This window comes from Corvus moneduloides, chromosome 6 (assembly GCF_009650955.1).
Source record: "Corvus moneduloides isolate bCorMon1 chromosome 6, bCorMon1.pri, whole genome shotgun sequence".
In the NCBI taxonomy this organism is placed as follows: Eukaryota; Metazoa; Chordata; class Aves; order Passeriformes; family Corvidae; genus Corvus; species Corvus moneduloides.
The window spans coordinates 14,312,011-14,335,061 of record NC_045481.1 but is presented as its reverse complement, the minus strand read 5'-3'; the positions used below and the strand labels follow the sequence as shown (position 1 = coordinate 14,335,061).

The 23,051-nt window shown below is 40.5% G+C and overlaps 1 long non-coding RNA gene across 1 annotated transcript in view; it reads left to right on the top strand.

Moving 5' to 3' along the window:
• The window catches only part of LOC116445015, a 29,720-nt gene extending 8,704 nt beyond the window's left edge, over positions 1-21,016 (top strand). Inside the window, exons 2-3 of the long non-coding RNA XR_004240624.1 lie at positions 6,898-7,073; positions 20,544-21,016. This is a non-coding gene — a long non-coding RNA (uncharacterized LOC116445015). The remainder of the gene's footprint in view (positions 1-6,897; positions 7,074-20,543) is intronic.
• The last annotated feature ends 2,035 nt before the right edge of the window (positions 21,017-23,051 follow it).

Genomic DNA, 23,051 nt, shown 5'->3' with positions numbered 1-23,051 from the left:
AATAGTAAACAAAAAAAAAAAAAGTATGGATACTTTCTGCCTCCTAGGAGGTTAAGGGGGATGTACCAAAATGAAAGTGGATCTTTGGAGTTGCACTCCTCCCAGAGAGTGCTGTTTTGGTGGAAGTGTTGGCATACCTCCAGCAATATTCCTTCTGGTTTTTTCTTGTTCAGATAGTGGACTGATAAGCTTTGTGTCTTGGTGCGATGCACTTCACTCATAAGACAGAATCCACCATATACTCTATCAATCTAACGTGCGTTAATGTTCAATGGTAAATGCGACAGCGATTTAACAAGATTTGGTGGCAAGGTACACTTGATTAATTACTGCATAGAGAACAGGGTCAGACAACACCACTCCCACTGAATCATGGGGTTCAGAATAGACTGTCCTGCTTTCTAAAACCCTTCTCAGAGAGCAGCCTAGGCACAGCTGGTCATTCCTAGTCCCAGATTTACCAACAGTTTAGGTTGAAAGGATTATACATGCATGGTTAATCCTTTAGACCACTTACATAAGAAGTCAAAGTTTATCATGCTATTAATCACTTAGTGAGGATCTGTTGTGGGAAGGGATCTCTCGACCTGGAGGAGCAACCTTGAGAGGTGTCCCTGCTCAAGGAGAGATCCTGGCGTGCAGCCCGCTGCTGTACAGGAGAGCTCCACGGGCCCTGGGCTGCCTGCTATTTATAGAGAAAGATGAGTGACTTATGGTCATATTTGAATACCAGCAAGACGTCTGGGTCACCATTCCAGACAGCGCTTGGCTGCCATGTTGCCATCTGCCCCCAAAGTCCAGAGTAAGGTGGATGCAGCTATCACATCCTCCACTAGTGGTTATTGCTTGAAAGGGGTGGGGGAAGGCACACCTCACAGGATGTTAAGAATCCCAAAGATCCACAACACTAGCAATTTGCAGTTATATTTAATACTTTAAGTAGTTATTGAAGGCATGAATATATTGCTAGTGACAGGATACATCTAAATCCGATAAGCCAAAATCTTTCCTGCAAAACAAAGCGTGGGAACAGCTGTCTTCTGGACAGGTGCCTTGTTTTGCCTTTTTGATCACAGATTCTACATCTCTGTGCTTGTCTGGACTCTGTTGGAACAATTTTTGCATCCAAACTCATATGTACGTCATCTGTCATGCAATTATTGGAGGTTATTCAAAGGTTATGTTTGAAGTACTCATTGGAGATATAAAGTGTTTCATTCATTGATAGCGATTGCTGAACAAAGGCTTGGAAATTCTAAAGGAACTATCAAAATAGATTTGAACTTCTACACCATGGGAATAGTGTTGTGAAGTCAATGTGACCTTGAAAGAAACAGCAGGTAGCTGTGCTCACACCTTCTGAAGAATGAGGGACATGTTTGACAATTGACTGAAGGTGCTTTTCATGTGACTGACAAGTTGACAGCTATTAATTATCTTAATATTTGCTTGGGGTTCTGAGACTGCACCAAGCAATTAAAGATACTTTTGGAAATTAGTGGTTTTGTTTGCACTCCTTCCTCTAATTGTTTGCTAAATAATTTACCAACATTGTGTTTCAAATCTCTGAGTACTGCAAATAGTACTTAAATAGTATGGTTTTATGCAGAAGGAAGTAAATGCAAATGTGTAAAGAATGTGTGGAAGAAGGGAGGAAGGAGTGAGTACAACTGGGCTTTAAAGGTAGACCTTAACAGGAACATGAGTGTCTTCCTCACCTAAATTTGATCATTAAGAGGTGGCTGGTACCAAAATGCTGTAATGTTTCAGGCAGACATGCAGGGTCTGTTTTTATTATGTGGATGTTAAGTGCACTGTTAGGAACTTGAAGACTGTAGCAAATTTTCCAACAGTTTGCATTTCCGAGTATCAAGTAGCACACCAAATTAAGTCCCTCCAGAAACCAAACTCTCTGCCCCTCCCTGCCTGAAACCTTTTTTGCTACACCCATTGGTTCTCAGCATCCCTCATCTGAAACTCACTGGGCTCAACTTTCTATGTATTCCTCTGTTTTTCTTTAGGTCACAGTGACGCCTGTGATGTTCAGGCTGTTCTGTAAATATGGTAGATATCCTTTAAGTATAAATATCAACTCATCATGCCCTACCAAATTCATGGCTACAGTTTGTAAGCATGTCATTTATTGTTGATGTAATTTCTATTGAGATGAAATAAAACAAATGATGAAGTAAAGTTTTTTAAGAAGAAACTGAAATTGTGGGAAAGAGGTAATGAAAAGCTCTGTCTTTTGTAGTTTCTGATCTGAGTTCAGAGTGGTCTTAATTTGTGAGCAAAAGGGAAGCTATGCGTCTTTTCCTTTTTGAATGTCATTATCTTGCCTAGATCGCTGAAACTTCCATGACTTAGCAATCACAGTGCAGTCCAGAAGTGAATTAATCAATAATTACCAGAAGGCATTGGTCAGCCTTAGATGGCTGCAGTTGTCACTGCTATGCCTCATCAACAACAGAAACTTTTAGTATTAGGAAAGAATTCTGTCCAGCTTGGATGAGGTGTCCCATGTCAGTCCTGAGGCAACCACTTACCTTGTGTGTGAGCCAGGATAAGCTTATATAAAACTGATAAAATTGATTATGCTGATCTGTGGTAAAACAATGGTTGAAAACACAGATTTCTGCAAAATGCTGACCAGCTTCTCTCCTTCTGTGTAACAGTGCAGCCCTTCTAATGATTAATATATTAGATGATCCCACTACAAAGGTCAGCTAAGGTCAGTCTTAAACAGCAGCCCAGCATCAGTGGATGCTGAATAGTTGTGATAGAATCCTTTTGTCAGATTTAATTTAAACAATGGTTGGTTTTTCCCCATTTCTGTTATAAACATAGGAAGAAAAAAATCAAGCAAAGTATTATGAAAGAAATTATGGGAATCCTCTTACATATCTATGAACAAATTATCTGCTTCTATCCTTTGGCATGTCTGGGCTGTCCATATGCTAAACCTTTGGTAGATTTAGTTTTATTCTGCAGAAATTTCTCAAAAAAAATTATAGAAAAATTTCATGGGGATAAAATAGAAAAACGCCACTTCCAGACCTCAGAGCAATCCTGATTAACTACATGAGTCATTCTTTGCTAGAAAAAAGTAAAAGGAAACAAGTGTGGAGTGCATTGTGCCTCATGCCCCTGTTCATGTAGAGAGTCCTTCCCATTCCCAGTGGATGTCCTGGTGTTGCTCACCCAGCCAACCCACTGGCTCTCCATAAACCCCTACTGGCTAATGCTGTACTTGTAGGTGAAGATGTATCTGATCTATACCTATAGACCTCTGGCACTCTATCAACCTACATAAGTATGGTATAAACCATGATATCCAAACTTGTTAAACAACCAAAAGCATCGCTGCTTTGTGCCAGATTAACACAGGCAGATCCTTCCAGTTGTTATTTGGCTGTTCTGAGTACTTGGCTGTCATCTGTTCCTCTCTGCTGTGTGTAGCAGGGCTGACAGCTGGGGACAGGAGTCACAGCTTCACTTATCCAAATTCAGAGGAAGACACAAATCAGGCTTCCAACCCCTGAAGGCTTCTAATTTCCTGGCTGTTAAAACAGAAAAAGCATTCACACATAGATACCAGGGACAACTTTGGGGAGAGAATGGCAGGGCAAACTCTCAAACCTGGTTGAATATCAAATAACTAACTATCACTCTGCCACATAAACACACAGAGCTGTTGCTGCGCTGTGCACAGACTCATGACTGCCAGCCTTGTTCTTACCCCTGGTCTAGGCAGGGTACGCACACGTGTGCATGCAGCCTGATAATTCCCTCTATCATGCACTGTGTGCCTTCCTCTTGGCTCCATATAGATTCATAATGGCCAGAATATTTTTGACAGACCTAAGGCAGAATTCATTCTTTTCATGCACAGAATATAATTAAGTCCTATTTGGAAAAAAAATAGGGGTATTTTTCATGGATATTGGTTTGTATGCTAAATGCAATACTATGAGTTCCTTGAACTGAATTTGCTAGAGGAACTGTACTTATTTGCTTTCCTTCTTTCCCTTTCCTCCAGCTGCCTGTTCCATAACACGGACTCCCATTCTTCTCTGTCCACCTATTACAAAAGCATAGTCTACAGGAGAATATTTATGCAGCAAATGGTACTGCTGCCCTCTACTCGCTGAAGGCAGCATTACCATTTCCTTATTAATCAAGAACACAGCTCAGTTTATGTCCCAAATCACCTTTGTTTTCCCTGAGTCTAAATATTTAATCAGAATTTTTATCTCACTTGCACTATGCATCCACCGGAAAATCCACCCACGCGTTCTCTTTTCCCTTGGCCACAGCAACACAAAACAAGGAGCTGCATGAACATTACAGTTTCCTGTTTCTTCATAGGACTAGGAGTAGTTAATAAGATGCCAGCTCTGTCAGAAATGTTTCCTGCAGCTGTTCCATTAATAATGCCTCTCTCTCATGTGTATTCTCTTGGCTTCTGTTGTTGCTGAGCTCTTACTACAGTGGGGACCTTCATTTGGCAGACAGCCATTGCAAAATTTACCTATATGATATAATAATACCTAACATTATATAATAATGATCTATTGTAAACCCAGGTCCTAATTTATTTTTGCATTTGTCTTTGATAGATCTTTGAGTTTCACTGGGGTCCTTAACTGTGATTAAGAAAAAGTTTTGTTCCTGTATATCCAAATCACTGTGACTCAAAATTTAACTAAAATTGAAAGGCTATGTACAGGGCTGTTGCTTGCTTAGCAGGATTCTCCAACACCTACATTCCCTTTGACATGAGCAGAGGGCTTTTTCTGCTGTCTGATGTGTCTCCATGGTGCTTCTGTGATTAACCTGCAGTTGTGAGCATTTTGCTATCTGCGTGTCTGACAGGGGAATTCCGCACTGAAAATTTTCTCTAGAATGACTTCAGTTAAAAAAATACCTTGGTTTTCCAATTTTCTTTTTGCTATGATTTTTAATTTTTCTGCCTGTCTGATTCCTTTATGGAGTGAGTATTGAGGACATTTAAGGGGTTTTGTTTCCATATGTGTCCTTGCTAAGCCTTTCTCTGTCCGGGGATTTGCTACATGTAAAAAGTAATACTAAACTACAACGGTATCTTGGAATTAGCCTGTTTGCAGATACTTTGGTTCTGGCAATGTCTGTGCAATACATCAATGTAAAGAAATAAAGACGACACTTTCTGGTTTACAAATGTAGTCCTCTTTAGAAAAGTGCCTTGATTTTTCCTATTATACGCTTTTCAAATGGCACAAAATTGGTCTGTGTTTTAAAACGCTCTTGCCGAAAGTTTTATACATTATCGCTTCCTTCTGGCTTCCATAAATGCCATTGCAGCACCCAAAGGAATACTGTGGTCTGGAAGCACTTCTAAACACCCAACAACAGAAGGAATATGTTAAATCCTAGAGAAGGAGGAATTAATGAAAGCATCCCACATCTTCCTTTTTTCTCTACCTTGTTTTTTAGCCCTTTAACATTGGGACATGAGTTCCAACTGATTTTTGAACCTGCTTGACTCATTCTTCTCTTGGAGCAGTGTAAAAGGCTGCAAACACAGCAACTCTGGCTTAGTCCATGGAAGAAATGATGCACTTACCATGAGGCATCTAATTCACTCAGGGGATTATTGTCTGCTTAAGCACTGGAGAGAATGGCTGGTAGAAATTTAGATGGTGATGTTTCAGTAAATGCATCAATAGCCTGTGCATATGTATTTGCTATTAACTTGTTTATCAAGAAAAGAAACTGTGTAATACCAAGTGATGCCTCCAGTTGGCACTGATGTGAGTCTCTACAGAACTACAGCTACCCTTTACTGTGAAATTCTCGGGCAGAAAATTATAACGAAATTCAAATTATCATTTCAGAGAAGACAACTTTTTATTATGATTTATTTATAAATGTCTCTGCCTCACTTGTGTGGTATTAAATTAAGAAAATATTTTCCTTTTAAGCCCTCTCATGAGTAAATTTATTTTTTAACTGCCAGATTGAGTGATCTAATGCATCTTTCACACCTAAAAATGCTGAAACAGGGTCTGGTAATACCAACTCTGGACCAGGGTTTTTAAAGTGTAAATACTTTGGTATATACATTTCAGAAAGCTCTTAAAATAATAATTTCATAGTAGCAAGGTTTATATTTGCCACATGATGTGCTAAATTACATCCAAATTTTGAAAATAATCTCTGTTGATTTGTAGAATGTGTGTTAGCAATTAGTTTTATCAATGCTTTTGAAAGAAGAGTTGAGATAGGCATAGAAATAAATTAATGTGGAAATCAGGAATACAGAAGTAAACAGTTGAAAAAACTGGCACAATATTTCATACTTGAGACATCTCAGTGATTCAGGAGTCTTTTCTTCATGATAGAAAAGGCTGGTGTTTCTGCCCTATTAATTGGAATGTGGCTGTTTTAACTGTGAGACCCAGAGCTCCAGCAGGAAAAGGGAGGTGAGCAAGAGGGGTCTAGGCTGAGAGGAAAAATCCACCTCTGCCAGAGGGTTGCTGTTTGATGCAGCAGCTGACCCAGGTGAGGAAACTCTTGGCTGATTCTGACGTTTCATTTTCATCATTTTCTGGCAGTTTTACATGACCTGTATGCATACCTCTGTCCAACCACAGAGATGAGAAAAGGAAGCTTAATAGATCCAATTGGTACTGAATATAGTTTATTTCATAAAATCCATTGGTGCTTGTGGTGTGGCACTGTACAGGTCAGTTAAAGACAGTAGTTTCAAATGGTTTTTTTGCAGTATAAGAACATAAGGCACAGAAAGGGCATCTCTGAAGGCATGGGAAGGACTTTACTGAGAGTTGGAGTCTGGGACAATAGGAGAGAGAAAAAATCATTTTGTATTTCTCTATTATTATATTCCTTCCTCAGACATTTGCCACCGGAGACTCTGAGACAGCCCACAAGGCTGGAAGGACCTCTGCAGTGCCCCTGTCCGTCTGGGCTTGAATGCTCGTTCCCAGGGTCAAGGACCAAAGGAAGATGTGCAGGAACCGTGGAAATTCCCGGTGGAGCAGCTACACACACTCCCAGAGCTGCCACGGAAGGTGGGCAGATGGTACCAGGCTACTTGTCTTTGCGAAATGTCTCACGGTCATGTCAGGTATTTTCTCGTGTTCATTTCTGTTCGAAGACACGCGACAAGAGCAGAGGCAGTAAGCGTACTACAGTATTGCTGGAAGGCTGTCACAGCCTGGACCCCCATGGACAAAAGTCATCTCGGTTCTGTCACAGTCTGTGCTCGGGGACGGAGGGAGAGAGCGAGGGAGGCAGGGAGGATGGATGCTCCTCGCATTTTTGCCCATTCTGGAAACACTGTTCCAGTTGATTAAAAAAAAAAGCGTTTTGTCTTCTAAGGCAGGGTTCGGATGGTGATTTCTTAAATGGCAGGGACACCTGGTGGTGCTAAAGGAATCCTGCAGAGCATCCAGCTGATGCCAGAGTGCCCTCTGGATGCAGTGGAGGGTATGAGGGAGCCCGTGATGCAGGGCAGGAGGGAAGGGGCCAGAATGGCCAGAAGCAATCATCAGCTCCTCGGCTACTCTTTGTTTGCAAAGAGGCAAGATAACAATTTGTTATGGAAATGAATTTAAAATTTTAATTTCTATAATTTTTAATCATTAAGAAAACTCATTATAAATTGATAACTGTACTTACTTAAGTCATGGACAAAATATAGACCCTAATCTTCTGCAGCTGCAGTGAGTGATGTATACGAAAAACACAATTAGTACACAATTCTTCTGTGACCAGCCAGGATAATAAAGCTGGTATTTCAATGTCAAATAAACATTCTTCATACTGTTTATAATAATTTCACACATGAGGAGAAAACATGGAGCAAGGTTGTTCAGGTACCTGCAGAAGTTGAAAAAGGATGACTGTTTGCCACATGTTTAATGCTGGTGAGGGGACTTTAGGTCTGGCATCACAAAGATTCCCCGCCAGAAACAGGAATAGAGGGTCCCTGCCTTTGGCCAGGAGGAAGAAAGGGAGGACCAGACATACTGGACTGTGTGGAATTGATGGCCTGGCACATCAGATCTACAGAAGTACAAAGCTTTAGTGGATACTGGTGCACACTGATGCCATCAAGACACAGGAGTGCAGAACCCATCTGGACCTCTGGAGGGACAGGGAGTTGCCAGGAATTGTCTGTATTAGACACCAAGGTGAGTTTAACAGGGGACAAGTGGGAAAAGCACCCCAGTGAGACTGGCCTAGAGGCCCCTCGTATCCTTGGCATCAACTGCCTCAGGAGGTAATATCACACCAATGGAGACTCTTGAAGTGCCACCCATGAACAGATTCATCGACTGGAGAGGAAAGGAGCTGGATCTGCTCACCTTTTAAGAGCCCCATATAGGTGAAACTGTGCTGCATTCCCATGCATACAGCTTAAACTGCACATACATCCTCATTTTCATTAACTACTATCCCATGTTCTTTCACAGAGAGACACTATATTCTCTTTAATGGCCTTTCTCCTTCCATCCAGATCCATAACTTGGGCTCCATTCCATCAGGATGAGTGGTCAGGACAGGAGAAACAGCATACTTGATTGTTGGTCACCAGCCCGGCTTGGGTTGTCATCACACTCCTCGCTCCTCTCAAAATTCATTCTTCACCAGTTCAGGCCATTCCTGCAACATACAACTGCTGCATTACCCACCAAGTACACCTGAGTCCTTGGGTAAAGACAATCCCATGAATGGGTTTGCCTTTTCCCATGGCAGGAAAAATCCACATCAACTTCCCCAGGCACTTCCCTATGTGTAGTATGGGAATGTTGTCCCCTCTCACATTGTGTAGGGGTATTTTTGGGCAGGACTAAAGTGGTTGGCAGATCCTGTAGTGTTAATCAGCCAAGTGGCATCTGCTGAGTTTACATCCCAATGCTTCTATGCCCAATGCTTTTACCATAGTCTTCAGCAGCCCTTTATACCTCTCCATCTTTCCAGAGTGCTGGGGGAGATAAGGCACATAATACATCCACTCAATACCGTGTTGCCCAAGAGTTTATAAGGTTACTTCTAAAATGAGTCCCCTTGTCTGAATTGATTCTCTCTGGGTTATGTCACCATAAAATGTGTCTCTCAAGGCCTGAGATGGTGTTTGGAGCAGTGGCAATGGCTTTCAGCCAGACAGCCAGCCAATGTCTCTGCCATGGTGGCTCTGCAGCTCTTGCAGTGTAATGTGACACAATGTGTCCTAGCTCTCACCACCTCTGTAGGAGTCTTTCCTTGTCCCCCACATACAGAAATCAAAACAACATAGAATAACCTTTCAACCCTATCACAACTCCTGTCCTAAACCCTAGTAGACAATTTCTTTATTCTCAGATGAGTAGGTAGCCAAGCAGTAGAACATCCATTCATTATCATCAGACAATTTGCCTCCCTCACCTACTTCATAATTCCCTTAATCCTATTCCTGTTGTTGGAGCTTTAGAAAACAAATTACTTAACCTCTAAAACTACTCTAATAGTTTATAAGAACTTTGGTCTTGTAAACCGAAGATTGAAGATTATACCTCTTCTTAGAGTCCTTTCCCTTCAGAAAGAAAACCTTTATCTCCAACTCCCAAAGTTGCTATTTTAAATTAAACTACTTTTTGACTTCTCTCTACCCTAAACTGCACAAATCCCTCCCCAAATAGCCCCCATAAAAGTTATAAGACAAAAAAAATTAGCAACAACCCCAAACCTGCAACCAAAACCCACCCTGGTCCCCATGGATAGAACACAGCTACACCAATAAAATCCAATCACACAGAAAATATACCTCCACTATCAACAGTGTCTACACCAAACCACAACTCAGCACTACTGGAATCATAACCAAAGCTTGTCACACACCATAACCAACAAATCTCCCCAAGTTTCTGGAAAGGGTCCACTGCCAGAGACAGAGTAAACAAAACCCACTTATGTTCTGCCCAAATATGCTAAAAACAGCGCCAGTGACACAAAGGAGGTACCTGCACTCATCAGCTACCCACACCCAGCAACAGATGCCAATACTAAACCATGATAATAAGAAGAACTGGGCGCAATTGCCAATTCTCCTAAAATAAAGCATGCACCCAAAAATATAACAAAATTTCTCATAATAATTTCTGCTTAGCCTTCCTCCAAGACTTATGGTTATATTACATTAACAATGATTTTCATTATTATAATGGAAAATCTCCATTTTGCAGCTGGAGAAATACAAATTTATCAGAAACCTGGTTTATGTGGTGGATTGGGGGTTTTTTTTTTGGTTGGGTCCTGCCCCTCTTTCCACTGTAAGTAAAATTATAGGGCCAAAGAGTTCTGCTTTCCTCTGGGCAGAGAGCTCAGGCGTGGAGGGGGTCTCAGCTTGTGTAGGCACAGCCACCTGCTGGCACACTGAGGACCTGCTTAGAGAAGGGTCGAGGGTGTGAACAAGAATAAATGCGATGTATTTACACAGTAAAGAGCTGCAGAACGCGTGTCACAATGGCCACGAGAGGGCAGAAGCATCCCAAGATTAGGTCTCCAGCTCCTCGGTGGCTTTCCCTCCCCTGGATTTCTTTTACATTCGAATTCATAAAATACTCTTTGAACAAAAATGTAAGCACATGACTTAATGCAATTATGACAAGATGTATTATTAGCTCAGTCCTAAACAAACAAACAAAAAACCCCAACAAGCCTGGGTTGATTTTTGTTTATGGTCTGATGGAAAGATAGTTTTCTTGGGAACAGGGGGCTTCAGGATCTTTATAGCATTCTTGCTTCCTCTCACACATTTCTCTTAATACACAGTGGCAAGACAAGTTCTATCACTCGAGAAAAGAGAAAATGAAGAAAATATGCTAATTTCTTCAGGTACGACAGTCTTTAAAGCATTATCTTCCCTTTGCCACTGTTTGTTTACTCATCTTTTGGTTCTGATACCAAGAGGTTGTTTTTATGTATTTGACTTTAGTTATGTAAGTATCTTTGCTAATTCCACTGAGGCCATAACAGTAAAGCAAAAATACAAGAAATTTTGGGATTATGGCCTAATGCACAGATAACACCAGTCCAGGAAATCTCTCTATGCACAGAAATTAGCTCCAAAATTGTTTCTAATTACTTCAAAGAAGCATGATGAAATTGTTCTCTTTCCATCAAATTACATAAATCTCTGGTTTTAAAGCTTAAATCCAAATTTGAATCTGTTCCTTCCTGCCAACAGCTCTGGATCTGACAGGCACACAACATCCCCCCTGTGCACAGAAATGTTCTCATGAGCCCTGCTCTGCTGGCAGATGGGTTCCAGCAGTCTGGATGAGCCCACATCGTCAAGCAGAAACTCTGTTGGACTGGGGACAGAATCTGAGCCACTCCAAATAGTTCCAGAACATCTCAGTGAAAAAATAAGCCTTTACTTTAGATGTCTGAACAATGACTGATCTTTTTCCATAGTGCTGAATAACTAAGATGAAATATGTATTATGAGCAAAACTTGTAGTGACCATTTTTTGAAACAATTTCATTTATTGTTTAATGAAAAGGACAGACAGAACCCCTAAAGAACTTAGCTGAATTCCTTGCTTAATGTAATGCATGCCAACTGAATGAAATCCATCTTTTAACAGGGAAATTAATTTAAGGGGGAATTGAATAATATCAATACTAATAATATAATAGTGTTAAACCCCCCCTCCCCCAGACAATAGCATGAAGGGTGAACAGAATCAGGAATAAACCCCTCTCTATTGGTGTCATTTGCATGTTCTCCTGATGTTAAGAGATAAACCCTTGTACAGGCTAGACCCTTGGGTAGCCTGAGACACCAAAAATCTCAAGATAAGTAAATAACTTATGCTTTCATCAGTCTAAAGTGACTGAGTTACATCTGTGTGACCTTCATTAAAATTTAGAGGTGGCATGACATGAAATCTTAATTCTTTTGAGGATTTCAAACTCATTCATCTTGCAATGCACTAAAGATGATGGTTTCTAGTTTCTAGTAATTAATTCTTAAATTAAAATTGCAAATGTCACTAAAGACAGAAATTCTTTTGATGACAAAAATAGAGTTCAAAAATGTTCCTGGCAAATTTGAAAATGAAATTAATAATAGGATGAAATTAAAAGGAAGCTAGAATTAAAATTATCCAAAGACATGCTATACGAGTGGGATGAATCATCCCTGTTGATACAGGATGGGGAGCAACTTTCTTCAACAATTTTGAAGAAAAAGCTTTGGTCAAGTATGGACTTTGGTCAACCATGTCATGTTACAAAAATGGGAAATGCCATCCTAGGCTCCATTGGCAAGGGTAAAACTTGTAAAATATGTGAAATAATTTCTTCCAGTGGCAAAGATTCAGCTCAGCTACATGATACACTTTTGAGTGTGGCCATACAAGAAATAGACCAATGGGATCTGCTTAGTTTAAAGAACTGAAGATAAGAAAGAATATTGACTCCTTGCTACAAGGAGGGAAGCAGGAGCATTCAAGGACACCCACCCTCAAAACTGGGTTTTTATGACTGTGAAGTGTAAAAAAATTACTGTGAAATGTAAAAGACCCCATCAACCTCAAGATTCTGATGAGAAACTCCAATACAAAAAAGGGAAAAACAGTATGATACAATAAATTAATAAACAAATGTGTACCCATTAGGATGATAGAAAGTAATTTAAATCAAGGAATGTTACTGTATTTTAGAAATCACTAAATGATAGTTAGTACATTAGAGATGAAAATTTTGCTAGCTTCCCTGATGTTCAAACATTAAAGCTTCTGAGAAGACCTAATAATTTTTGTGGCCAGTCATCTGATTATGAATTCATCCCCAAAGGAATGCTGTTTCAGAGGGAAGCTCTTCCTGCTTACCATAACAGTTATGTATGATAAGTGCGTCTAATAACATTGTTATTTGCAATTAAGCTCATTTTATGAACTATGCTTCTAGAAAATTCCAGTTCACCTCTTATTTCGGAAGAGTTTTATCCTGCTCTTCTCTTTCTGAGAAGCTTTACTTATGCTAAATAATGCCAAGGAAAGGCTCAGGTGAGCAATAATTCTTACTGCTCATTGTTTTCTATACTCTAAAGCTACCATTAGTTAAAATTTCCTTCATTTGAGATCGAAGAGGATAGATACTGTACATCTGCTCTATAAAATGACATAATAATGTTCTCTAAATGCTCAAGAGATGGCTGCAAGGAGGTGTGGTGGTTTGACTTTGGCTGGCTGCCAGATGCCTACCAAGCCATTCTCTCACTCTCCTTTCGCAATGGGATGGAGGAGAAAATATGATGAAAGGGCTTGTGAGTTGAGACAGAGAGATTGCTTAGCAATTACTGTCATGGGCAAAAAGTCTTGATTGAGGAGGATTATATCAATTTATTGCCAATTAAAAATAGATTTAGATAGTAAGAAGAAAAGACAAACTAAAATCACCTTCCTCTGCCCCCTCCCACTTGTTCTGCCTGGGCTCAACTCCAGTACTGGCTCTGCTTGCTCTCCCCTGAGCTGCACAGGGGATGGGAATTGGGCAAGTGATCAGTTCATAACCTTTCATCTGAGCTGCTCCATAATCCTCACTTTGTTTTCCTGCTCCATTTCAGGGTTCTTCCCACAGGTACAGCCCCGGGTGGGTCCCTCTCATGGGGTGCAGTTCTTCAGGAACAGCCTGCTCCAGTGTGGGTTTTGAACAGGATGAGGAATATGTGATTAAATTGTTGTAAGGAAGATAAGCATTAGCCATCCATGTGGTGAGGCCAGAGAAACAGAAGGATCTCATGGGAAGGATATGGAATTTTGATTACAGGACAAGTTTAAAACAGAATGAAAAAGTTCCTACCAAAATTGCAGAGTAGGGGTAGAAGAGAGGGTCGAGATCCTTCTAATTCTGTAATCTTGTCAGGTTGAAAGAATTAGTTAATTGATGCCACATAAGGTAATTCTGCTTTAGCAACAAAGCCAGGATCCGTGACTTTAGTTGACTGATATTTACTTATTTAGTATTTTGTTATAATGTCTCTGGGGTTTTTTTGGCCCCTTCTTTCTTACTTTAAGCTAGGCTTTTGCCCTTGTATAGTCCCTTACCTGTAAGCTATTATGTATTTGTCTCTCTGGAACTTTTATAGTGCTGTCCATGTCTATTACCATTCTTGTTTAGTTTTTACTGCATGTAATTGATAGCAATAGCTGCTTCTATCAGACTTCATGAAGTGTTTGGCTTTCTTTTGCTTTTTGGCTTTGGGGTTTGCCCTTTAAAATGTAGGATATATTCATTTATGTTTTGTTTGCGCCATCAGCATGGCTCTTGTTAACAGACTGTTTCTGAGAGCGGATATTTTCTGGTTATTGCTTTTTTCCTCAGGTGCAGACATCATACATTTGAATATTGGGTTCTGACCTCTTTCTTTTAGGCTGTCAACACAGGCTGTTAATGAGCCTGAATATTGCATTAAAGGCTTGATGACAACTCCCCAGAGAAGAGTAATCTGTGGATGGTGTAGTAGCAAGTAAATATTTAAGTCTGTTCTCAAGACACTCAGGCTGTCAGCTTTGCAAAGCAGGGAAGGCATTTTGCTCTCTGTGCAGTGTTGTGATGTCAGAGGGGGGAGCATTACTGCTGCCCATGTTCTGGTGTGCCTCTGTGGCATCCCACATAAACCTCTAAGATGGCACATACCAGATTCCACTAGCCACTACCTCTTACCTTACCCTGTCATCTCTGGGTCCACAGGAAAAAAGTGGGAGGGTTCCCAATCTGCAGCAGAGAACCAGGGGTGCTGAACATGATGTGGGAAGTGCCAACCTGGCAGCCTGTGCATAGCCTGTGTGAGCCTTGGTGAGTGAAGTGGAGCCCCAGCTCATGCCTAGGACTTCCAGGCTCTCTGCCTGTACAAGTGAACCAAACAATACAAGGTCTCTCAATAGCTGTATTTGTCTGAGCATTACATTCACATTAAAAAGAATATCCAAGGCAATTAATTCTACTGCAGCGCTGAATTAGAGACACTAAATTCCTCAAGGCCAGGAAATTTAGATAAACTATAAACTTTTCTGAAACACAGACAATTTTACCTCTCATTTCCTGCCCTTTTCATAAACACTCATAAAGGCTTCTCAATACACAATGATGCAAACAAGATGATAATTTACTTTTGAAAACATCCTGGGTTTTAGAAAGCAAATATTATCATGCTGAAGTTGCACAGTGTGTAACCACAGCTGGCTGTATTGGGGTAGAAGGTTAATTTGGAACATCTGTAATAAACTAATGACCCCCTCAAGCCATGAAGAGAAGGTAGTGCACTTCCCATTCGTGTTAGTATTAGGGAATGAAACCACGTTACTGGGAGGGGAGGGAGGAAGATATTCTGGAAAACCATCACGACTCTCTAGCTTTAGGCAGATTGAGAAAATCTTTCATGTCTCGGTTTTAATAATGATCAAACTTTTGGTGTTTGAAAAGCTAAAGGTATGTGCCACTTGCTTTTTGTTTAAGGGGAAGCAGAATGTAACGGAATTTGGCCTATAAAAAGTGAGATATTCCTAGTCTTTAGGCACTCCTGCTAGTCCCAATCCCAAGCTTGCTAAAATACGTTTCTGCAGGAGGACGAGAAAAGCAGCATCAAAACTTTTTAGCATATTGACAGTACCCAACACTGACTTTTAGAAATGGTATTGAAAAGGCTGTCTAAGACACAAGAATTTGTAGCCATCTGAGAAAGAGAGGCAGCTGCTTTAAATCCTGCTACTAACAACCTACTAGGGCATACTGAGCAGCCTCCCCAGTCACATTAAAACCACTGCAGGAAGTAGAAGAGTTCATTTTACATGTTGCTAGGCTGTTGTTGCTTCACTGGAAACATTCAGAGAAAACACCATCAGTGAGGGCAAGAACAGTGCACCGAGTTGTGAGACTGAGCTTTTGACGGTGCAGAAAACAACACTTTCTCTACAAGTCTCATGGAAAAATAAGAAATTTAATCAGATCACATACTGACTACATGGTGCATATTTAGTCATGCCATATCTGACAAAAATATACACTCATACTAGTTTTCTTGTGTCCACTGCTTTTTTTTGGGATGACGTGATTCAGTAATGAAGTTACAGTAACCACCGTTTTAAATTGCAGTTTGTAACCTGTGCCATCTGACACAGTATAAAAATATTTTATTTGGATGCATAAATGCCTTTAATACCCAGAAGTGCAATGCTAGAAGATGGTGACTATGGTCCCTTAATGAGCACTTTGAGGAAAGACAGCAAATGGAAACAGGTTCTGACATCCAGTGTACACCTACACAGCTGCTCTACCACATGACATTTCTAAATGGGCTTTCCTACAACAGTATCTGACAAGTGATGAAAGGTGGATTGTTAAATCTGACAGTATCTCAAGCCTGTATCTCCAGGACACTTTTTGTTAAAAGGCTCTCAGCTTTGGGTCTTCTTGAAAAGAACCACTTTAAAAATTGCACTGGCACATTAAACAAGTCCCCTTGTTTATCATGCCCTATTTTCTAAAAGAAAGCAAGGATTTAAAGATATCTGCCAGAGGCACTCAAAACCAGACCTGAATTCTTGGAAGGTGAATGCACAAGATCATTTATCACCATCCCAAGTAGCACATAAAATAAATAATATAAAATATATATGTGTAGCATATCATAGTAATGTTGTATTTTAAATAATATGCTATGTATGCATATATATTCATGTTCTTGCACTTTGAAAACTCTGAATTTAATCTAATTTGCATTTTCCAGTGTAGCTGATTTGGGTTCTGTATTTCAAAACTTTAATTTTTACCTGTGTGAGAATATGAAGTGCATATAATATCCATTGAATGAATGACTGCCTGCTCCTACCTTTCAAAATTCCAACATCCCAGTCACTTTAATAAAAATGTATTTATGGTAATCTGTTCCTTCAAAAACTCTAAGAACAATAACAACCCAATTTCCACCTGAAATAGGTGTGTGTGTTCATCTTCAGTAATACTTGGTCCAGCTGTTTAAGGAATGCCTGAGACCCATCGCCCTGAGGCCCTGGTGTCTTGCTCTGAGGACTTCAAATGTGACCAACTCAGCAGATCTGAGGGACTATCCCATAAAATGTAGCAGCATTCCTTAGTATGACAACAGAAATCATGGCCGGCAAGTCCGTGTTCCTGCTGTCTGACCATGGTCAAGCACCCTATTGGGCTCTCTATCTCTCTGTGTTGAGTTCTTTTTACATAGAATTTTGGAATGGTTTGGGTTGGAAGGGACCTTACAGTTCATCCAGTTCCAACCCCTTTCCATGGGCAGGGACACCTTTCACTAGAACAGAAAAAAGAAACAAAACAAAACAGAAGATAACAAAGCCCCATCCAAGGTGGCCTTGAACACTCCCAGGGACAGGGCATCCAGTTTCTCTGGGCAACCTGTTCCAGTCCCTCACCGCCCTCACAGTAAAGAATTTTTGATAGCTAACCAATATCTACCCTATTTCATGTATCATGATCAAGAGGAAGAGTAGAGAATAACTATCCAAAATAAGCTAGTTTAGTATTTAGGAGACACTAAAAAAAGACAGGAAGGGAGAGACTTGGATAAAGAATTATCTGATGCTATCCTATGTGTAATACTTACACCTTTAAAACCCTGCTTAGTTTCTACAAATGCTTCAATGTCTGCCCGTGCTGTTGGCAGATTCCCTGAATCTCTCATTCTGGAAGGTGGAGATCCACCTTCATTTTGACAGCATGTGCATGTCTGCCCAGTTGCTACACAGGCTTACAAGCCAGATATTTCTGTGGCCATCCCTTTCAGTGGCACAGCTCAATCTCATAATCGTCTCAGCCCATGTCTGCTAGATAAAATACTGTATGAAACAGCAATAATGCCTTCTTTTCCCTGAAAGCCACCTAAAATATTCATTCTTCCTCTGGTGTCCAAGTAAGCACATATTATGCCTCTCCTTGGAGAGTCTCCTGATCACCATGACTGGTTTATTGGGGACCTGACTATTCCTTTTATTTTCATGGAGTCCCTGCACTGCCCTTGCAAAACCAAATGATGCAGAGCAAACTCAGTAGATATAGCGCCAAATAGGGAGGGCAGAGATACATTCTCCAGTTTCTACATCAGTAAATAGTTAAATTTAAATACTTGACCATTCACCACCACAGCCTTTAAAATGTCAAAATACATACTTGCCAGACTCTGGGAGAGGTGTGCAAAGTTACAGCAAGTAGAAGAATTGATCTATACAATTTATTTTTCAGAAATAATCTGCAAACACACTCTGACTTCTGTAAAAATGTTTCCCATGTTTAGAGCAAATTACATGGGTAGTGTGAATGCACAGGCTGAGTGTCAAAGCCTTGGATATAAATGAACATGCCTAAAAACGTGAGATCTGAACAAGTGTTTCAAAATGGTTCATGAAAACTAGGTCAGGCTCACTGTTACAACCCACCCTAGAAGGAGAGGTTAATCCAGGTTCTTGTTACTAGAACCATCGGCGTGGATTAGAGTCAAATAACACTGAGCGATCCATGTTTGTAAATATACACCTTTATTGTAGGGTTTATTGTAGTGGAGTACTGCACCCAGTTTGGGCCTCCCCAGTGCTAGACAGATGTGAACATTATGGAGCAGAGCAAGACCAGCAGAGGGTTTGTAGGATACTTGAGGGAATGGAGCACAAGATATGAAAATAGACTGTGAGTCAACCTGGAGTTGCTCAGCCTGGAAAAGAGAAGGTGAAGGGATCTTACTGCTCTCTACAACTCCTCATAGAAAAACATTGTCTTTCTACTATAAACCTCACCATCTTGCTTTATGGAAGACTTTCTCAAAAGGAATGAAAAGCATTTTTCATTGCACGAGAGATTAAAAAAAGGATTTTTCTTCACACACTTGAGCCTAACCTTGTTAAATTTTCAATAAAGTGAGGGAAACTTTCCTTAAGGTTAGAACAAAATACTAAACCTTGGAGTAGGACACCTGCCACAGCAAAATAATTTCTGTCCCTCTTGTAGGTATTTTTATGCTCATTCAGGTCCTGACTTCATAGGTGATTTCTTTCATTATAGAGGCATTGTATCTGGTTTGATTAGATCATAGTTTATTTGACTTGATGGGTATTATGTATGGGTCTACAAAAGATGGATCAGTTTGGACAGGTGACATGGCTTGGAGCTCAGCCAAAAACATTGATACTTCTGTGAGCTGTTCTGTGAGATGTTCCCTTTGGATAGGCATGTACCATTCCCCTTACCAAGGGGCTGCATGCTTTAATAAATATAGGGTATATTTACAATATGCAACCAAACATGCTTTTTTCCTCAGATTCTGAACTATGGAGACACAAAGTGTCCTCCTCATTATCTATCTTTGGTTTAGCTTTACTAAGAAGTAGAGTATGTAGCATCTATTAAGGACTATAGTACTGTGTTTCTCTTTTTGGTTATTAATTTTCTTTTAGTACTGTTTCTTGCCCATGTCACTATGCCATGTTTGTGTGTGAGCTCTTTAGGAGAAGCTTTCACTTACTCGATGCTGTACAGGCACAGATAGTCTACTCTCTTTTTCAATACAAACATTTTTTTCATTATTAGTAGAGCTAAAGCAAAAATGTTTTGGGGTATCACTTGTAAGTCCATCCTTGATGCATAATATCCCATTCTAGACTTTGTTTTCAGGAGTGATGCAGGAAAATGAAAAGAGGTCAGGAAAAGCCCATGAGGTCTAGAGAGTGTGAGCTGTGTAGAAAGGCTGACACATTTGTTGTTGAGCTACAGGAAAGAGGAAAAATAAAGGAAAAATGATAGCAGTCTTTATACCTCTGAATTTTTGCTATGAAAAGGAAGGCAATGAAGTATACTTCATTTCAGCTGAGGATGAGAGGAAAGCAATCACTTTAAACAGCAAAAAGAAAGCCTTAAATTAGGTATTAGGAAACGCTTTCTAACAAATAATGTAGTTAACACTGAAATAGGTCCCTGAGGAGTTTGCAGATCTTCACCACGTCTTCATCTTTAAAATCCATCTCAGGAGAACACTGAATTCTGTCCCAATGTGGGCAAATTAACAGAATGGTCTCTTCAGGTCCTGTTTAGTCTTCTGTGTCTCTAGTAGCTTCATCAGCTCCATCAGTGCAGCTACAGGTACAACTCTTGTTCCCCACAAAATATGTTTCTGGGACAATTGGTGCACTGCAGTTTTTGCTGCCACCACAGACGGGGATGGCTCAAATGCTTGCTAGGAGCTATAGTTCCTTTCCTTGTGAAGTGTGAAAACCTGTTTAGTGATACCTGTGAATGTTTTGCTTCTCAAACAAAGAAATTATTCTAAGGACACTCTTCTCAAGCATTCTGTTGAAATTATGTAACTAATAGACTAAGAGGCAGACTAAGCTGATTGTAGATTGTCAAAAATAGGATGGGAAATCAGACAAAAGCCTGGGGGACAACTAAATCCTACAGGTCAGCCCTCTACCTGATAGGTCTGTTGCATTTTGTTTCTTTCTCATTATAAGTTTCAGTTTGGGTCCGAGCTGTGTAACTCTAAGACAGAGCCTCTCCTTCTCCCAGAAAGCAGAAGAACCTGGGACACCTTAGGATCATCAAAGAGCAGTTCCCTTTTGAATACAAGAGCTCTGATGTGAGCGTGGTAAGATGACATTGGATCTCATTCTCTGGAGCTGACTCCTTGGTCAGTAAAGTCTCTTTGTATACCTCAGATGTTACCTCCTTTAACAATGATTGACATTAATCATGGTGGCAGTTCTGTGTTATTCCTGTTGCAACTAGACAGCTAGCATTGTTTGTGGATATTCATCTATCTGGGTTTGTCACTGGACTCTTAACTGGTGGATACATACTCTTGACAGCAGCATGTGAACTAGGAAGAGCCAAGGCCTTTTCTGCTTTCTGTACTGCCATGCTGGCAAGGAAGTTGGGGGTGCATGTGGAGCTGGGACGAGACAGAGCTGGGACAGGTGTCCCAAACTGACCAAACAGATATTCCAGACCATATGGCATCACGCTCAGTATATAAAGTGGGGGGAAGAAGGAGGAAAGGGAGGACATTTGGAGTGGTGTCTTTCCAAGATACTGTTATATGTAATGGGGCCCTGTTCTCCTGGAGATGGCTGAACACCTGCCCGCCCATGGAAGCAGGGAAATAATTCCCTGTTTTGCTTTGCTTGTGTGTGTGTCTTTTGCATTCCCTATTAAACTATCTTTATCTCAGCCCACAAGGTTTCCAGCTTTTACCCTTCTGATTCTCTTCCTGGTCCTGCTGGTGGGGGAGCAAGTGAGCAGCTGCCTGCGGCTTAACTGATGCCTTGAGAGGCCACCTAAAAACAGAGACTAGACAGGAGTAAGGGAATAAGGTAGGTATTTGTTTGAAAGGCCTTCAAAGGTACCCCCTGGGGAGCCAGAGGCTATTGCCAAGATAGACCCCAAGATGGACCATGGGTCACGAGTTCTTCACACTTTTATAGGTGTGGTTCATTTGCATATCAGGGTTAATTCCCCAATTAAAGCTTCAGTTTAATGATGTAATTCCCCTCAGCTTGCACCTCCTTTCAGAGACTTTAGGTTTACACATTTTGGCCTAAGACAGTCTGAGTGTTCTTGGAGAGCAGGCCTGGAGAGGCTTTGTTATGTCTACCTAGCGTGAGAGAGCAGAAATTAACAGGCTACAAGAAACTTCAGAGTTACACACTAGGCAGTATAGGATTTGAAAAATATGAAAGTTAAAACCTAAGGCATCATAACCACCTCAACAAAATATTTGCAATGAGTCCACTGGAACCCTTCTGCCAAAACCAATTAAAGAGTCAATTGGGACTTCTCCCAAAACCAGTCCAAGTCTAATTGCTCACGGCAAATTCAGTATATTGTTAAAGTAAAACACAATGACAACCAAAAAAAGAGAATAAAATAAGTTAATATTGTTATAAAGCAAAAAGCTCTGACATATGCCACCAGAAAAGGAGCTTGCATTTCTTGGAGATGTTGCTCTCTGTAGAGTCATATAATAGTTTGGGTTGGAAGAGACCTTGAATATCATCTAGTACCAACCCCCCTGCCATGGGTGGGGACAGCTTCCACTAGACCAAGTTGCTCAGGGCCCTATCCAACCTGGTCTTGAACATTTTCTGGGATGGGACATGTAAAACTTCTATGGGAACCTGTTCCACTGCCTCACCAGCTTATTAATGAAGAATTTCTGTCTCACAAGATCTAATAATGTCTGATGCAGTAGCTCACAGGGACTTCAAAGGTGCAAGAGTGGCATAGCTCTGGCAAGCGGAAGAAGGAAAAAGGGAACAATTTTCCTATTTCAGAACCTTTGTTTTCATGTTCCCAAAATGATACATCAGTATGTAATCTCAATACCTATGTTTCCTCTGACATTTTTTTTCCCTTTCTTCAACTGACATAAATACAGTTGCAATGAATTCTTCTTGGGAAGAGAAAAACATTATCTCCCAATCTATCTGAAAGATGACAGACCCTTTTCTACCAGTCTTGCAAAGTCAGCTTCTGAAGGAGGTGCAATCCAGGAAGGGTGAACAGCAGCGTCTCTTTGTACAGACCAGATGGGGAAAGAAGGGACATGGGACACTCACATGGATTCTGCAGCTGGCAGCAACCAGAAAAGTGTGAATTTGGTCAGTTTTCTTTGGTCAGTGCCTTTAGAGAGATTTGGCTCTTCCAGATTCATTGCTGTCCTATTTTAAGGAGGATTCTTGTTGCTCCATTCCAGGAAAGAATTATTTGTTTTGCTGTCTGTTCAGCATTCATTACTTTACTTCCAAGAGAAGGGAGGAAAAAACAACAAACCAATTTCTTTCATTCATTTTCCATTGGTTTTAGCCCTAGGGTCAGCTTTGGCATTCAGGGAGCAATATGCTTTGTGACCTAAAATACTGGGGACAGCAAACAAAGTGTAATCCTTGCTGATCATAATAGTAGCTTCCTTTTTCAACAAGGAATTATTATTAGCATTGCTTACATACATCATGAATTCCATC